Source organism: Arachis hypogaea, chromosome 20, assembly GCF_003086295.3.
Source record: "Arachis hypogaea cultivar Tifrunner chromosome 20, arahy.Tifrunner.gnm2.J5K5, whole genome shotgun sequence".
In the NCBI taxonomy this organism is placed as follows: Eukaryota; Viridiplantae; Streptophyta; class Magnoliopsida; order Fabales; family Fabaceae; genus Arachis; species Arachis hypogaea.
Genome location: NC_092055.1, coordinates 141,983,427 through 141,999,722, shown reverse-complemented (window position 1 = coordinate 141,999,722; position 16,296 = coordinate 141,983,427).

Below are 16,296 nucleotides of genomic sequence, written 5' to 3'. Positions count from 1 at the left end.
AGAAAAAAAACATCTTAATACTTAACATAAGTACCATCCACATAAAAATTTTGGATTCACTGACTGATTTTTTGCTGAAACCTTCTTTGACTCCTTATCATTATTGTTTTTCTAAATGGTTGTAGTAACATTCTTCTCCATTATTATTATTATTATTTTTTTCTTTCAAGGTATTCTATACCTAGAGGCCTATGGCTACATTCTTCTCGTTTAATTTTCCTATGTTTTTTCTAGTGTATCCATTCTTAAATAAATGAATACTTTAAATATGCAATTACTTAGTATATATTTTTATAGTTTCTAATTGTTACATTTTTATTTCTGTGAAGACAATAAATACAAATTAAATTTATATTTATTTTTTAAAAATTATACGTTATCAAATAATATTTCAAATCTTAGTTAATGTTAAATTACAATAAAAATACTATAAAATTATTATAACATGCAATATATATTTAATATTATGCAATTTAGTGTTTATAAAATTCAAATTTATATGAGATTGAAGATTTTTCACATATTTAAATTAATAAAATTTAGTTTATTTCTTTCTATACTATTTTTAAAATATTTGTCTTTGTATAATATTTTTAATAATTAATCATATTATTAAATCATTCTTCCACCTTAGTCCATAATAACAATAAAGAAGTTTCACGACCTATAAATTCAACCCAATAGAATACATAAATTTAATTACAATTTTAACCTTTATTATCTTATCTTATTTTATCTTTACTCTTATCTTTCTTAAATAATGCTCTATATATATTTAGTTTTACTTTCATAATTCAGTCAATCAATAATCAATAAAAATTTTTATTTTTTTTTATTCTTTCACAATTTTATTATATATTATGAATATATTAGAAAACAGTCATCAATAATCAACTATTTAATACATATCTTCATCTCATAATTTTTTATTATATTACTGTGAATAAATTTGATAGTTCGTATATTATTTTATTATTTTACTATGATATATTTTATTATTTTAGTCTGCTAAAATATTTAATTTGATGTTTGATTTTTAATATACATAAAATATTCTTCTTTAAAAAAAAAGATAAGTCACTTTATTTTGATAAATATCATTATTTTTTTTATAAATTTATAAGAATATATAATGTAAAAAATCATGTAAGAAGTGATATTATAAAAAATCTTCTGTTATAAGGTTGCGTTTGAAAGAGAGATTGAGATATAGAGACAGAGAGATAAAGACTAGGTAGCGTTTGTTTTGAGGTATTGGGATGAAGACTATGTTAGGTACCAGACAAATGACACAGCAAAATATAGAGATGAAAAATTAGAAATTTGTATAAAATATGGAAACAATTGAATAACTTTCTTTGAGAATTACAACTTCTCTCTATCACAAGGAGACTACAATAACACTCTCTCTTGACAAAAGGAGAACACACTTCTCTCTACAAATATAGGAGAAAACTACTCAAAGAAATATTATGTTATTCTATTTGGATGACTTGATTGAAATGAATTAAAGAAAAACTCAATTTATAGGTGAGTCTCTTCAATATGAACCATCCGTCAATTAGAGGTATATAATTCTTCTCTTTTTCAACCACTAAAATTCTAAGGTTATAAACTAAGATTGTTTATTACCTCTCATTTTATTTAGTTATTATTTATTTATATATTTTCTAAAATTAGCTTTACTAATTTTACAATCTCCCACTTAAAGCTAATTTTTGATAAATTTTCAAAATTTATGTTGCTCATGTATTCCATAGGCCGTATGAGGATCTACACCATTCAAACTTTTCTGTGTTGATTGGTTTTGTCATGGCATCTGCTAGGTTATCTTTAGTGTGAATCTTCTGCATATCAACACTTCCTTCTTCTACTACTTCCCGAACAAAGTGATATTGTACTCCAATGTGTTTTGTTCTTGAATAAAAGGCAGGATTCCTTGCAATGTGCAAGGCACTCTGACTGTCACAATACACAGAAATCTTCTGTTGTTTGTGCCCGAGTTCTTCTATCAACCTTTGGATCCAAATAGCTTCCTTGCATGCTTGTGTAGCTGCCATATATTCAGCTTCTGTAGTAGATAAAGCTACAACAGTCTGTAATTTAGATAGCCAGCTCACAGCTCCTCCTGCAAGTGTAAATACATATCCTGTAGTAGATTTTCGTTTATCAAGATCACCTGCAAAATCTGAGTCGACATATCCATTGACAATGAATTCCGATCCTCCAAAACATAATGCAACATTCGAGGTCCCTTTGATGTATCTCAAGATCCTCTTAACAACATTCCAATGCTCTTTACCCGGATCTGCCATAAATCGACTTACCACCGCAACTGCTTGAGCAATATCTGGCCTTTACAGATCATGGCATACATAAGGCTTCCCACCGCTGATGCATACGGTACTCGAGACATTTCCATCCTCTCTGCTTCACTACTAGGGCACATACTTGAGGATAATTTGAAATTCATAGGAAGTGGGGTTGAAATTGGCTTACATTCTTGCATATTGAAGCGTTGCAAGATTTTCTTCAAATAATTCTTTTGCGATAGCCAAATCTTCCTATCTTTTTTGTCTCGATGAATTTGCATCCCTAAAATCTTGTTTGCTGGTCCCAAGTCTTTCATATCAAACTCCCTAGCCAACTGTGCCTTCAATTCTTGGATTTGATCTTTGTTGGGACCTACCACCAACATGTCATCCACATACAACAGTAGAATGATGAAATCATTATCACCAGACCTCTTGTAATAAGTACAATGATATGAACTAAGTCTGTTGTATCCAAGGCTAATAATGAAAGAATCAAATCTCTTGTACCAACACCTTGGCGCCTGCTTTAGACCGTACAGAGATTTAGTTAACCTGCAAACCAAGTTTTCTTTTCTTTGTTCTTCAAAACCTTCTGGTTGGAGCATATATATCTCTTCTTCAAGTTCTCCATGAAGAAAAGCAGTCTTTACATCTAATTGCTCTAGATGTAAATCAAATGCAGCACACATAGCCAAAACTACTCTAATAGTAGTTAGTCTCACCACTGGAGAAAATATTTCATTGAAGTCAATACCTTCTTTCTGAACATATCCCTTGACAACCAATCTTGCACGGTATCATTCCACCTGATCATTACTATCTCGTTTGATCTTGTAAACCCATTTGTTACCAATGGCTTTCCAACCTGCTGGAAGTTCAACAAGTTTCCAGGTATGGTTCCTATGTAATGCCTCAATTTCTTCTTGCATTGCTGTCATCCACATAGAAGCGTCTGGATTGCGCATAGCCTCCATAAAAGTTGTTGGCTCTCCATCTTCTGTCAAAAGACAATATGCATCATGGTTTATCAAAACATAATTTGAGTGCCATGATGGTGTTCTTCTTTGTCGAGTGGATCGACGAACTTCTATGTCATTAGCCTATGCTTCTTGTTCTTCGTGCTGTGGTTCTGCTTCACAAAGATCACTTTCTCTGCATTTTTCATCTATTTGAACAGTGGTTATCTCTTTAATAGTGCTGTCATTTTCTTGTTCTTTTTGCAATTCATCTTCTGCAAATATCACATCTCTACTGACAACTACCTTGCGGGCAGTGGGATCCCACAGGCGATACCCCTTAACTCCGTCAGTATAACCCAAGAATATACATTTTCTAGACTTTGGATCTAGCTTTGTTCTTTTCTGGGAATTGTACATCACGTACACAGGACAACCAAATATATGTAAAGAAGAATAATTAGGTGGCTTACCTTGCCACATCTCCATTGGTGTCTTTAACCCAATTGCAGTTGATGGTGACCGATTTATCACATAACAGGCGGTTTTAACAGCTTCTGCCCAAAAAGACTTAGCTAAACCTGCAGTTTGCAACATAGCTCGTGCTCTTTCTAGGAGAGTCCTATTCATTCGCTTTGCTACACCATTTTGCTGAGGCGTATATGCAACTGTGAATTGTCGTTGAATACCTGCTTGCTTGCAAAATGTTAGAAAATCACCATCAACATATTCTCCTCCATTATCTGTCCTTAAACACCTGATCTTCTTTCCAGATTCAAGTTCTAACTTTGCTTTGAACTCTTTGAACATCGCAAACACGTCTGACTTTTTCTTGATCGGGTACACCCATAGCCTCCTAGAGTAATCATCAATAAATGATACAAGATATTTTGCTCCTCCTAGGGACATCTCTGGCGATTTCTACACATCAGAATGAATCAACTCCAATATGTGCTTGCTCCGAGCAGTTGATCTACCAAACGTCAATCTATGTTGTTTGCTTGTAATGCAGTGCTTACAAAACGGTAAGTTTACCGATTTGAGCCCGGGAATGAGATTACGTTCTACAAGAATCTTCAAGCCTCGTTCTGACATGTGGCCTAGTTTGCAATGCCATATCATCGTCATTTCTTCTTGGCTTGTTGAAGCAACTGATGCCTCTGCCTTTTGCAAAGTATCTCCCATAAGCATGTATAGATTTGCTGCAATCTTTTCTGCTTTTATTACCACAAGAGCTCCTTTAACAACTTTTAAGATCCCACCTTCAATATGGGTCTTACAACCAAGTTCATCCAATTGCCCAATCGACAACAAATTCTTCTTCAAGCCTTTCACGTGTCTTACCCCTTGAAGTGAACGAATAGAACCATCAAACATTTTTATTTTGACAATACTCATTCCAACAATTTCTAAGGCATGATCGTTTCCCATAAACACAGATCCTTCCAAGACAGGTTCATATGTACAAAACCAATCACGATGAGGAGTCATGTACCATGTTGCTCCTGAATCAACAATCCAAACATCAGTGAGCTGTTTACTGCCTTTAGAACCAATTGTTGCTTCGCCATACAGGATTTCTCCATCATCAGAGGTACTTGCAACACATCCTTGAGAACTTGATCCTTCTGGAACCTTCTCTATACTCTTCTTATTCCAACAATCTTTCTTGAAGTGCCCTCTCTTACCACAATTGTAGCATTTGACCTGCTTCTTACTTTGTGACTTTGGTCTACTTTGACTCCCACTGAAACCACGCTCCATTGATCTCCCTCTTGTCATCAACAAAGCCTCTGCTTGTTTTGAGCTTTCTAATCTATCTTCCTTATTCTTGTGCCTAGATTCTTCTTCAAGAACCGCAGCAGCCATGTCATCAAAAGAAAGATAATCAGTCAAAACATTACTAGTTAAGTTAATGATAAGCTGATCATATGAATCTGGTAGACTTTGAAGTAAGAGCTCTGCACGTTCGTTTTCCGCTATGGTATATTCCAACGATGAGAGTTGGGAAAATAGCGTATTTAGATTGTTGATGTGATCCGTTGCCGATGTGGATTCACTCATTCGAAGAGTATAAAGTCTTCTCTTCAAGAATATCTTGTTGTGAAGTGACTTGACTTCATATAATTTGGTGAGAGCATTCAAATTTCCTTTGTTGTCTTTTTCTCTGCTACACTTGATAAAACTGAATCAACTAGTGCCAAGTGTAAGTTTGCAACAGCATTGTTGTCCATCTCCTTCCATTTTTCATCTGTAATTCCAGTGGGTCTACCTTCAATTGCTGTCACGCAATTGTCTTTTCTCATAATGGATTTTATCTTCAATTTCCATATGGAAAAATTACTCCCACTGAATTTCGGAATTTCATACTTTGCTGCCATTTTTTTTAGACGGTAACTCGCAGCGGAAAAAAAATATATTAATCAGCAACCTTTGGCTCTGATACCACTGTTAGGTACCAGACAAATGACACAGCAAAATATAGAGATGAAAAATTATAAATTTGTATAAAATATGGAAACAATTGAATAACTTTCTTTGAGAATTACAACTTCTCTTTATCACAAGGAGACTACAATAACACTCTCTCTTGACAAAAGGAGAACATACTTCTCTCTACAAATATAGGAGAAAACTACTCAAAGAAATATTATGTTATTCTATTTGGATGACTTGATTGAAATGAATTAAAGAAAAACTCAATTTATAGGTGAGTCTCTTCAATATGAACCATCCGTCAATTAGAGGTATATAATTCTTCTCTTTTTCAACCACTAAAATTCTAAGGTTATAAACTAAGATTGTTTATTACCTCTCATTTTATTTAGTTATTATTTATTTATATATTTTCTAAAATTAGCTTTACTAATTTTACAGACTAGGGTACTGAAATTTAAATCATTTTGTTGGTATAGAGACTGGTACTAAAATTTCAGTTTCTGTCTCCAAAATTTCAGTATTTCAATATTTTCAAAAAATAGGGACACAGGGGACTGAACTTTTTAGAGGTAAAGATTGAAACTTTAATAACATTTTATACCTAAAATACCTACATTTTAATTAATTAATTCCAACTTTATCCTTTATACAAATTAAATTAAAGTTTCATTCTTATTTCAATTTCTGTCTCATACTTTACACCAAGCACAGTACTGAGATTTATTTCAATCTCTGTTCCTCAGTTTCTCTCTCTTAATCTCAATCTTTCAGTTGTTGTCTCTCTTTCAAACACTACTTAAGAGACCAAGACTGAATTAAGTATCTGTATTATGTTTAGTGTAAAGTGTAATGTACTGAGTTATGTCTTATTATCCTGTTTAGTTCAAGATAAATATAGAGATAAAATAAAAATATTTATTAAAAATACTCTTAGTTATTAAAAAAATATTGTTAAAATTTCAGTCTCCGTCTCCAGGAATTTCAGTTATTTGTGTGTTCTCATTTTCTGAAAGTATTAAAGGAAATAAAATTTTGTATCCTAAAATTAAAATTTTAATTTTAATTTCTGACTACGAAACACAATATTGAATTGTAATATCTTAGTCTCACTTCTAGCCTCGGCAAACAAATACTAAGAGCACATTTTAAGGACAATGGATCCTCTCAATTTTTTTTAACAATTTAGGGGGTAAAGTGTGATATTTTATCATTAATTTTATAAGTGGACCAAGAATAAATATGAGAGAGAGTAATGAAAGATTAGAAATCACACTTTACACTCTCAATTTTTTTTAGCAATTGAGAGGATTCATTCCCCGTTTTAAGAAGACAATAATAATTTTTTTAAAAATTTTTTATACATTTAATACATTGAAAATATCAAAATATTTATCTTTTCAATAATTTTCAATAAAACATTTTTTGATAATCTTAAATGTGTTTTTAAGATGCATATTAATAAAATTCTAAAAAATATAATAATATTATTATTTTTTAAATTTATTTAATATGTACTTTTAAGACATATTATAAAATTATTATTAACAAAAGATTTTAATTTTTTTTAAACAAATATAAAATAAACATATTAAAATTTAAACTTTTTATATTTTTAATAAAAAAATTTAATTTATAATATTAATATGTATTTTTAGGATATGTGTAAATAAATTCTTATTTTTCTTTTAATAGCATTACTTGATTTACTCAAACATAAAATCCTATGAGTTACTATTATTTATGAATTTATGATTTAAAAGGACTTTACAAATACTTTTGAACTTATTAATGCAGCTAGGAAGATTTGTGCCGGTCATAGACCGTCATCCACATGTCCGCAGAGTTTTAATTACTTTTGACTTGGAACCCAAAAAAAGACAGTGGCTTAATTACTGGCATTAATATTTTAAAGAATTTCAAGCCAACATGAAAACGCCACTCAGGGTTCTAATTAATTTCCACATCTTATTTGAGGACCAATGCTTCAAAAGCGAGCTGAGGCAGATGGAAAAAAAAAAAAAGGTCAATGCGGATTAAATCAGAAATTAGATATGGCTAAAATTTTAATTCGATTTGTATTAAAATTATTAAATTAAATTTAATATTCATAATTTTTAAGTTATACAAATGATTGAGTTTTATATATATCTGTAAAATATATAAATAGTTTAAAAAATTTATTATTAAAAATATTAATAAATTTTATTTTTTTATTTATTTAAATATATTTATTTTTAAAATATTATTAAATATATTTTTTTAAATAATAAAACATAAAAAATATCTATTTATTTATTTATTTATTTGTGTGAATTTACAAATATGTAAATACCTATATAAAATCTACAATTTAATTCTATTAGTGTGTAAATAATATCCAATACATAAACATCCCTAATATATATATAAAACTAACGTTGCGTGAATAATGCTTTTCAATAAAGATTAAAGATTTTTTTGAATATGAAAAAGCTTAACAAAAATAAAATTATTACGTACACAATTTACCAATGTTTCAAAAGCCACGTGAGCACTAAAAAAAATTTAGTGATAATAATTTAATGGTAATGTATATATAGTCAAATCCAAAATGAATAAAATTTAATTAAGTGATTTGATTCCATTCATACCTATTCGATTTTATAGAGGTTGGATACAGCGATAAAAGTGTGATTTTACTTATTTAAATAAGTAACTGATTTTTAAGATATCTCTTATTCATCTAGAAGAGAGATCTCAATAATTGCTTTAACAAAAGAAAATGGTCATCCACCATCAAAGGTGGAACTACTCTAAAAAGTGGTTATCTATTCTACTATAAATACACTGATACTCTCACGTATATTCAGAATCCAATCTACTAAAAACCTGCAAAAAATTTTTGCTAACTTAAATATCGGAGTCCCTTGCATGTACAACCCCCCACCTATTCACAAACAACTCGAACGGATTCATTCTCATTGGAAAAGACATCGGACAAACCACTCAAAGGTGTTTGGACCTCAGGTTCAATCCCAAAAGCAACCAGTTTCAGGTAACTCTCGAAACATTAGCATCATTGCCGAGGGCCTAGAAGTCTACACCCAACCATAGCAGACAATCATCCCGAAGATGGACATATGACATCCGAATCTAAACCGGAATATCATAATGCCGACCGTGCACTCATGATACTTCCACGACAAGATAGAACAAGTGGCCCTAATGGGGAAGGAATGTCAGGAAACCCTCAACCCAGGAGAATCAATTCAGAGATACATCCACCAGAAAACGAGAAGCACCCGCACCCAACAGAAATCATGGGACTCGTACATGGGCATCATGCCCGATTAGAACAACTCGAGCAGGAGATAGAGCGACAAAAAGAAGTTAAAAAAGACTTACAAAGAGAAGTGCGATGACAAATAGAACTAGAAGAAAAGCTTCTGAAATTAGAAGCTGGCCTTTTAAATCGGAGTAACCATGTAGGTCAGGAGGAAAGCCCATTTGGAGGAGAATATCCATTCATAGAAGATATCATGTGGGTTAGGGTTCCCAAAAACTTTAAAAGCCCTGACATGAATCTCCACGATGGAACGACTAACTCAAAACACCACCTAGGTAATTTCAAAAGTCAGATGTACTTGGCCGATGCGTTCGATGCAACTCGTTGCAAAGCCTTTCTGACAACATTAACCAAAGCGGTGATGAAGTAGTTTGATAGTTTACCACCTATGTCAGCGACCTGCTTTGATGATCTTGCAAGAAAATTTCTCACTCGATTTTCAATGCAGAAGGACAAAGTCAAGCACGCTCTAAGTTTCCTAGGGGTCAAACAGGAGGTCGAAAAAACTCTCTAAACTTATATAGAAAGATTCAACAAAACTTGATTGAAAATTCAAAATTTGCCTACAGCAGTAATAATGGGACTAGTCAATGATCTCAAATAAGGGTTATTTTCTCAATTCATATCAAAGCGACATTCGACATCCCTATACTAAGTACAAGAACGAGTGAAAAAGTACATTAACATGGAAGAGAATGCTCGATTAAGAGAATCTGCTCCCAGACAAAACCCTTCTAATTAGGCTCGAGATAGATAGAAAGAAGCAAAGAAAAAGGATAAGTATAGCTCAGACAAGCTTCGAAGGTACTATAGTTACACCCCCTCTACAAGTTTCTCTTGTTGACATATATAGGGAGATCTGCCATACCAAAAAACTTCTTCCCTCTCGTCCTATCAAAGACAAGAAAGGAAAAAGTCAAGCAGAATACTGTGAATATCACAAGCTATATGGACATTCTACCAATGATTGCTACGACTTGAAAAATGTGATAAAAAACTGACCAGAAAAGATCGATTAAAAAGATATCTTGCAAAAAGATCGAATGATCCAGAAAAAAGAAAGAGAGACAAGGAAGACAGGAATCGACGAGATCGGCCACCACGAACCCTAATAAACACATTTACATGATAGCTAGAGGATTTGAAGGAGGCAGAGTAACTAAATCTTCTTGTAAAAGACATTTGAAAGATAACTATCAAGTTGGAGAAGAATTTGAAGTTCTCTACTTGCCCACAATTTCCTTCGCAAAAGAAGATGCTCAAGGGATAACCCCAGGCCATTACGATCCCGTTGTGATCACAATGATACTCGTCAATGTAAATCTTCACAAAATTCTGGTAGTCCAAGAAAGTTCAGCCGACATATTGTTCAAGCCTGTCTTCGACAAACTCGAGTTGAAAGAAAAGGAGCTGAGAGCATACCCCGACACTGTTTTCGGGTTAGGAGACACGTCCATCCGACCTCTCGACTTCATCCAATTACATACTACTTTTGGTATATGTATGAAGTCCAGAACTTTAAGTATAAACTACATTATGGTTGACGTAGCATCAGCCTATAATGCACTGATAAGTTAGACAACTTTAGACTAACTCGCTGCGGTCATTTTCACTCCTCATCTCTGCATGAAATTTATAACTTCATAGAAAATTGCCACCATAAGAGGAGATCAAAAGTTGGCACGAAAATGCTACAATGAAATCCTGAACTTACGTAGAGCCATTAAGAAAAAAGAAGTCAACACTATTAAGCTTGGTGGTATCCGAGTACAAGAAGAACTAAGGCCACAACCTGGTGAAAAGGCTGAAGAGGTTTAAATTGAAGATCAAGCCAGAAAGACAACAAGCATAAGAACAAACCTGGACAAAGAACTAAAAGCAGATCTCATTAAATTCTTACAAAAAAATTTCGACCTGTTTGTGTGGAAAGCCTCAGACATGCATAGAATACACTCCCGACCTCATGAGTTATAAGCTTGCTGTATATCTGGGCTCAAGACCTGTTCAGCAAAAACGGCGAAAGCTCAGTCCAGAAAGAGCGCTAGTCGTTGAAGAGCAGGTCCAAGCATAATTAGAAGTTGGATTTATAAGAGAAGTGAAGTACCCTTTGTGGCTGACCAATGTCGTGTTTGTGAAAAAAAATAGAACGGTGAATAGAGAATATGTGTTGACTATATCGACCTTATTAAAGCATGTCTTAAAGATCCCTACCCTCTTCCCAGTATTGATGCTTTAGTGGATTCGGCTTCAAGATATAGATATTTGTCTTTCACGGACGCATATTTAGGATATAACCAAATTCCGATGTACATATGCCGGACTAAGAGAAGATCTTTTTCATCACGCTAAAAGCCAATTATTGTTATGTGGTGATTCCTTTTGGGTTGAAAAATACTTGAGCCATATATCAATGACTAATTAACAAGGTATTTTCATCTCACCTTGGAAAACTGATGGAAGTATACGTGGACGACATGTTTGTCAAGGTATTCAACATAATAAAGAAGTATGAGATGAGACTAAATCCCTTAAAGTGTACATTCGCAGTGGACGCCAGAAAGTTCTTAGGCTTCATGCTCATCTAAAGGGATATCGAAACCAATTTGGACAAGTGGAAAGCAATACTTGATATAAAAAGTCTGACTTCCTTCAAAGAAGTCCAGCAATTAAATAGAAGTTTGACAGTCTAATTCAAATTCTTGGAAGGGTCGATCCTAAAATTTCTACCCTTGTTTTTCATACTTAAGACAAGATACCAATGCGAGTGGACTACCGAATATAAGCAAACTTTTTAAAACTTCAAAAACTTCCTGAATCAGCTCTCGATCCTTACCCAACATATTCATATCGTATTCTTCATGTCTTATTTATCTTTATTTTATATTTATTTAATTTGATATTAATTAAGTTAATTTTATTATCCTAATTAGATTATATTTTTGACTCATAAATAGACATTTTTTATTGTATATTCAGAAAATATATAGCACAAAAATACCAAATTTATTCTTGAATTATCAACCTGAATTCAAACATTAACCAAGTTTTCCATAACAAAATTACCCATTTGGCAACCATTATATATATATATATTGAGACATTGAAGGACTATTCTTCAATGATAATTTGGTTCTCCCTTCGCAATTCATGGTAGCCTCCAATAGGTTATGCCTCTATTTCAACGTAGTTTATGGCTCCCTCTCACGTATTCTATTTGCACATAATTCGCTACATTATGTTAATTACTCATCAAAACTCCGTCCCTCCTATGGATTATGTTCAAATGCTTAACTATCATAGTTTATTTTGGAATTTTGCGTATTATGTTTAAATGCGTAATTCATGGAAGCTTCCGATGAATTACATAAAAATGAAAAAAGACTAAAATATAACTTATTCTAAAAGTTACTTAAAATGGTAATTTGGACTTGAATGTGAAGTCTAAACTTTTTTTGTAACAACATTTGACTTGTGCTACGTCAAGGTGTCAAAATCCAAATTTTTCGTGAGGAAGTGAAGGTGGTACCTGCAAGAGACTTCGATATTTAAGTTAGCAAGAACTTTAAACACATTTTTCTTCAATGGTTGTAGTAACATTCTTCTCCTTTAATTTTTTTTTTCTTTCAAGGTATTCTATACCTAAAGGCCTATGGCTATATTCGATCTTCTCGTTTACTTTTCCTATGTTTTTTTGTAGTGTATCCCTTCTTAAATAAATGAATACTTTAAATATGCAATTACTTAGTATATATTTTTATAGTTTCTGATTGTTACATTTTTATTTCTGTGAAGACAATAGATACAAATTAAATTTATATTTATTTTTTAAAAATTATACGATATCAAATAATATTTCAAATCTTAGTTAATGTTAAATTACAATAAAAAAATAATATAAAATTATTATAATATGCAATATATATCTAATATTATGCAATTTAGTGTTTATAAAATTCAAATTTATATCAGACAGAAAAATTTTCACGTATTTAAATTAATAAAATTATGTTTATTTCTTTCTATTCTATTTTTAAAATATTTGTCTTTGTATAATATTTTTAATAATAATCATATTATGGATATAAAAAAAAAGGGAAAATTATTGTAAAGGACCGTTAGGAAGATTTAATTATTAAAAAGGACCTTTAATATTAAAATTATTAAGAAAGACCAAATCTTTTTATAATATTTAAGAAGAAGAACCAAATCTTTTTATAAAGAGACAAATATATCTTTAATAATTTTTTATTTATTTTTTATAATTTTTATATTAACAATTTTTTTTCTAAAATTTTAGTAATTTTTATTATTTATTTATTTATTTATTTATTTACTTTTCTGATCTTTTAGCTTTATTTTTCTCTTTGGGTAAAGATCACAAAAATAAAAAAATAAATAAAAATTATTAATAAATGTAAACCCCGGTTAAATTAGTAGATAATTAGTTAATAAATTATTTTTTAATAAGGAGGATTAGAAATGCGAATATTATATCAAAATAGGGTAGAGCTCATCGAAACGAGAATTTTGACACTAATTTTGAAGAAAACGGTCCAAGAATGGACCGAAAGGACCGAACCGGTTGAACCGGACCCGAACCGGGCTGTCGGTTCAACCGGACCAGCCCTATTAAATGAACCCAGCTTTGTCTTCTCCCTCATTACTGCAGCAACGAAGCTTTCAGCTTCCAGGGAGAAGAGAAACGAGAAATATCCCGTAACCCTAACGTAAATTTCCGATCCCCGTAACTTCTCCATCCGAGCTCCAATCGCCGTACCGTTTGCGGCCACGCGTTCACCGCGTCGAGCTCTACATTTCTATCGGAACAATTTCATAGGTAACTTTTTTAATCACTCTCAGCTTCATCTTGCCCCAATTTTCGAATTTTAAGTGGGAATATTGAATTTCTTTGATTTCTGATGTTTTAGGATCCAATTAGCTTGAGAGAAACGTTCACTCTTGCTTATGTGAAGCTTGGGTAAGGTGAGGATACGATAATTCTATTTTAATTTCATTAAATTTGAGCTTTGAGTATTAAATTGGGTATATATGTATTATGAATGTGTATTAGGTTGAAAATAAATAATTGGAGCTTGAAATTGTGAATACTGGAACTTGGAGGAAGCGGATTAGTTGAGTTTTGAGGGGCTGTCTTGGTTTTGAATAAATAGCTTTGGTCATTACCTGGAAATCGGCTAAGGTATGGTTTAGGTTTCTTGCATTTAATATATAATGTTCTGTGAAAACTTAGGCTAGACGGCCATAGAATAAGTTGGAATGCAGGTGTATGTTTAATGTTTAGTAATTTGTTGATGAATATATTTGGTTGAAGTTTATTGGATAATTAGTTATTAATCTTGGATGGTGAATGTTATTGTTGATGAACATGGTTGGTTTAGTGCTAATGACTTGGTGAATTATTGATTTGAGATATTATGTGTTAGAAGCCTAGGGTTAGTGAACTATGATCCTTAGTTGAATTTTGGTTGTTGGATTTAAATATTGTATGAACATAATTGTTAATCTGAAGTAGATTTATTGTGGTGACTGTTATGATGATGAGGAAGGGTATGTTGAATTGAAAAGAAAGCAGGTTTGGACCCGAAAAGGGTGGCAAAGTCCGAGTTTTAGAGGAGATGCTGCCGAAATTTTATAAAAATTAGAGATTTTGTTTAGATGATTATTTAAAAGAGATTTAGATTTAAATGTTATATGGTTTGATTTTGAGTTATTAAGAAAGTGAGTATGTTTTAAGTTTGAAGTTTGATTCTTAGAAAAGAATGAATTATGTTTTGAATTGAAACTATTGATGGACGGAATGGGAGGTGTGATAATGAAGGATAAGGATTGAATATGTTTAATGTATGATGATGAATGAGATGCAATTGAGAATGATGTGGATGTTGAGGAATTATAATTGAATTATTTATATGGCTTATGAATTTGAATAATCTGAGATACGAGATTCCCTGGATTAAGTGCCGTGGCTTGCCACCACGTGTACCAGGTTAAAAACTCGATACTCTGTTGACCCTACGACGTAAGTGTGACCGGGCACTATATAAATTCCCGGGAATGTTACCCCCATTGAGCAATATTGATTATTTGAGAAAAATCTATGCATAGACTCTTGGGGATGCACGTCGGGGGACAGTCTAAGGACAATTCAGACTTGTCGGGTTGGCTGGATAACCGACAGATGAGCCTCATCAGCCATAGGACAGGCATGCATCATATGCATATTACTTGAATTACTTGCTTGTGCTCTAATTGGGTGTGCCTATCTGTATTTGCCATGCTAAATGTGTATTTGTTACCTGCAGTAGTTGTAACTTTCTTGTGTTTGCCTTTATCTGTTTATTTGTCTGTGAAAATGCATGATGGAATTGGAGGTATGGAGGAATGGCAGTATAGGAATTAGATTTAAGGTTAAGTTAGAATTAAATATTTTTAGGAAACCACCTTTTATAGCTTCTGTTTAATACTTTAAGCTCTACAATCTGAGTGTCGGCGTTCTAGGATTGCCTCTGGCATTCCCAGGACCTTATATATTATGTGTGTGGCACCTTTACCATACTGAGAACCTCCGGTTCTCATTCCATACTATGTTGTTGTTTTTCAGATGCAGGTCGGGAGCCATCTCGTTAGGCGTCTGGACTCTTAAAGCGGAGGGGTTACTGGATAGTGTTGTTGTATAGTTTTGTTGTACAGTGATGTATATATATGTACTTAGCTTTCTCTCCGCATAACTTGTCCTTTTTGATCCTCTTAGAGGTTTATGGAGAGGCAGGATTGTGTGTATGTACTTTTGGGTTTTGGATATGTATGTATATATGTGTAAATATTCTCCGGCCAGTCTTGACTTCGCAGGCTGAGTTAGGAGCTTGTTATTTTGTATCTTTGGCACTCTATTCCTACTTCTGTTATCTTATGTTTGACAGTTACGGTTTTCTTAGCATGCAAGTTAACTCGTTCCTTGAGCGTTGCGCTTTTATCTCGCGATTTTTATTTCCCCTATCCTTCAAGGCTCCTAGTATATTATAACTCTTCTGCTATTATATGTACTTATTTTATTTTAGAGGTCGTAATACCACATCACCTCTGTTTTACGACTTAAGAGTAATGCTTTGTGTGGTAGGGTGTTACATTAATGGTATCAGAGCAGTTCGTTCCTATAGAGCCTGAAAGACGGACTGATTGTGCTTCTGTGCATTCTCTGTATATGTGTTTATGTGCTATTAGGATATCTGATTGATATATA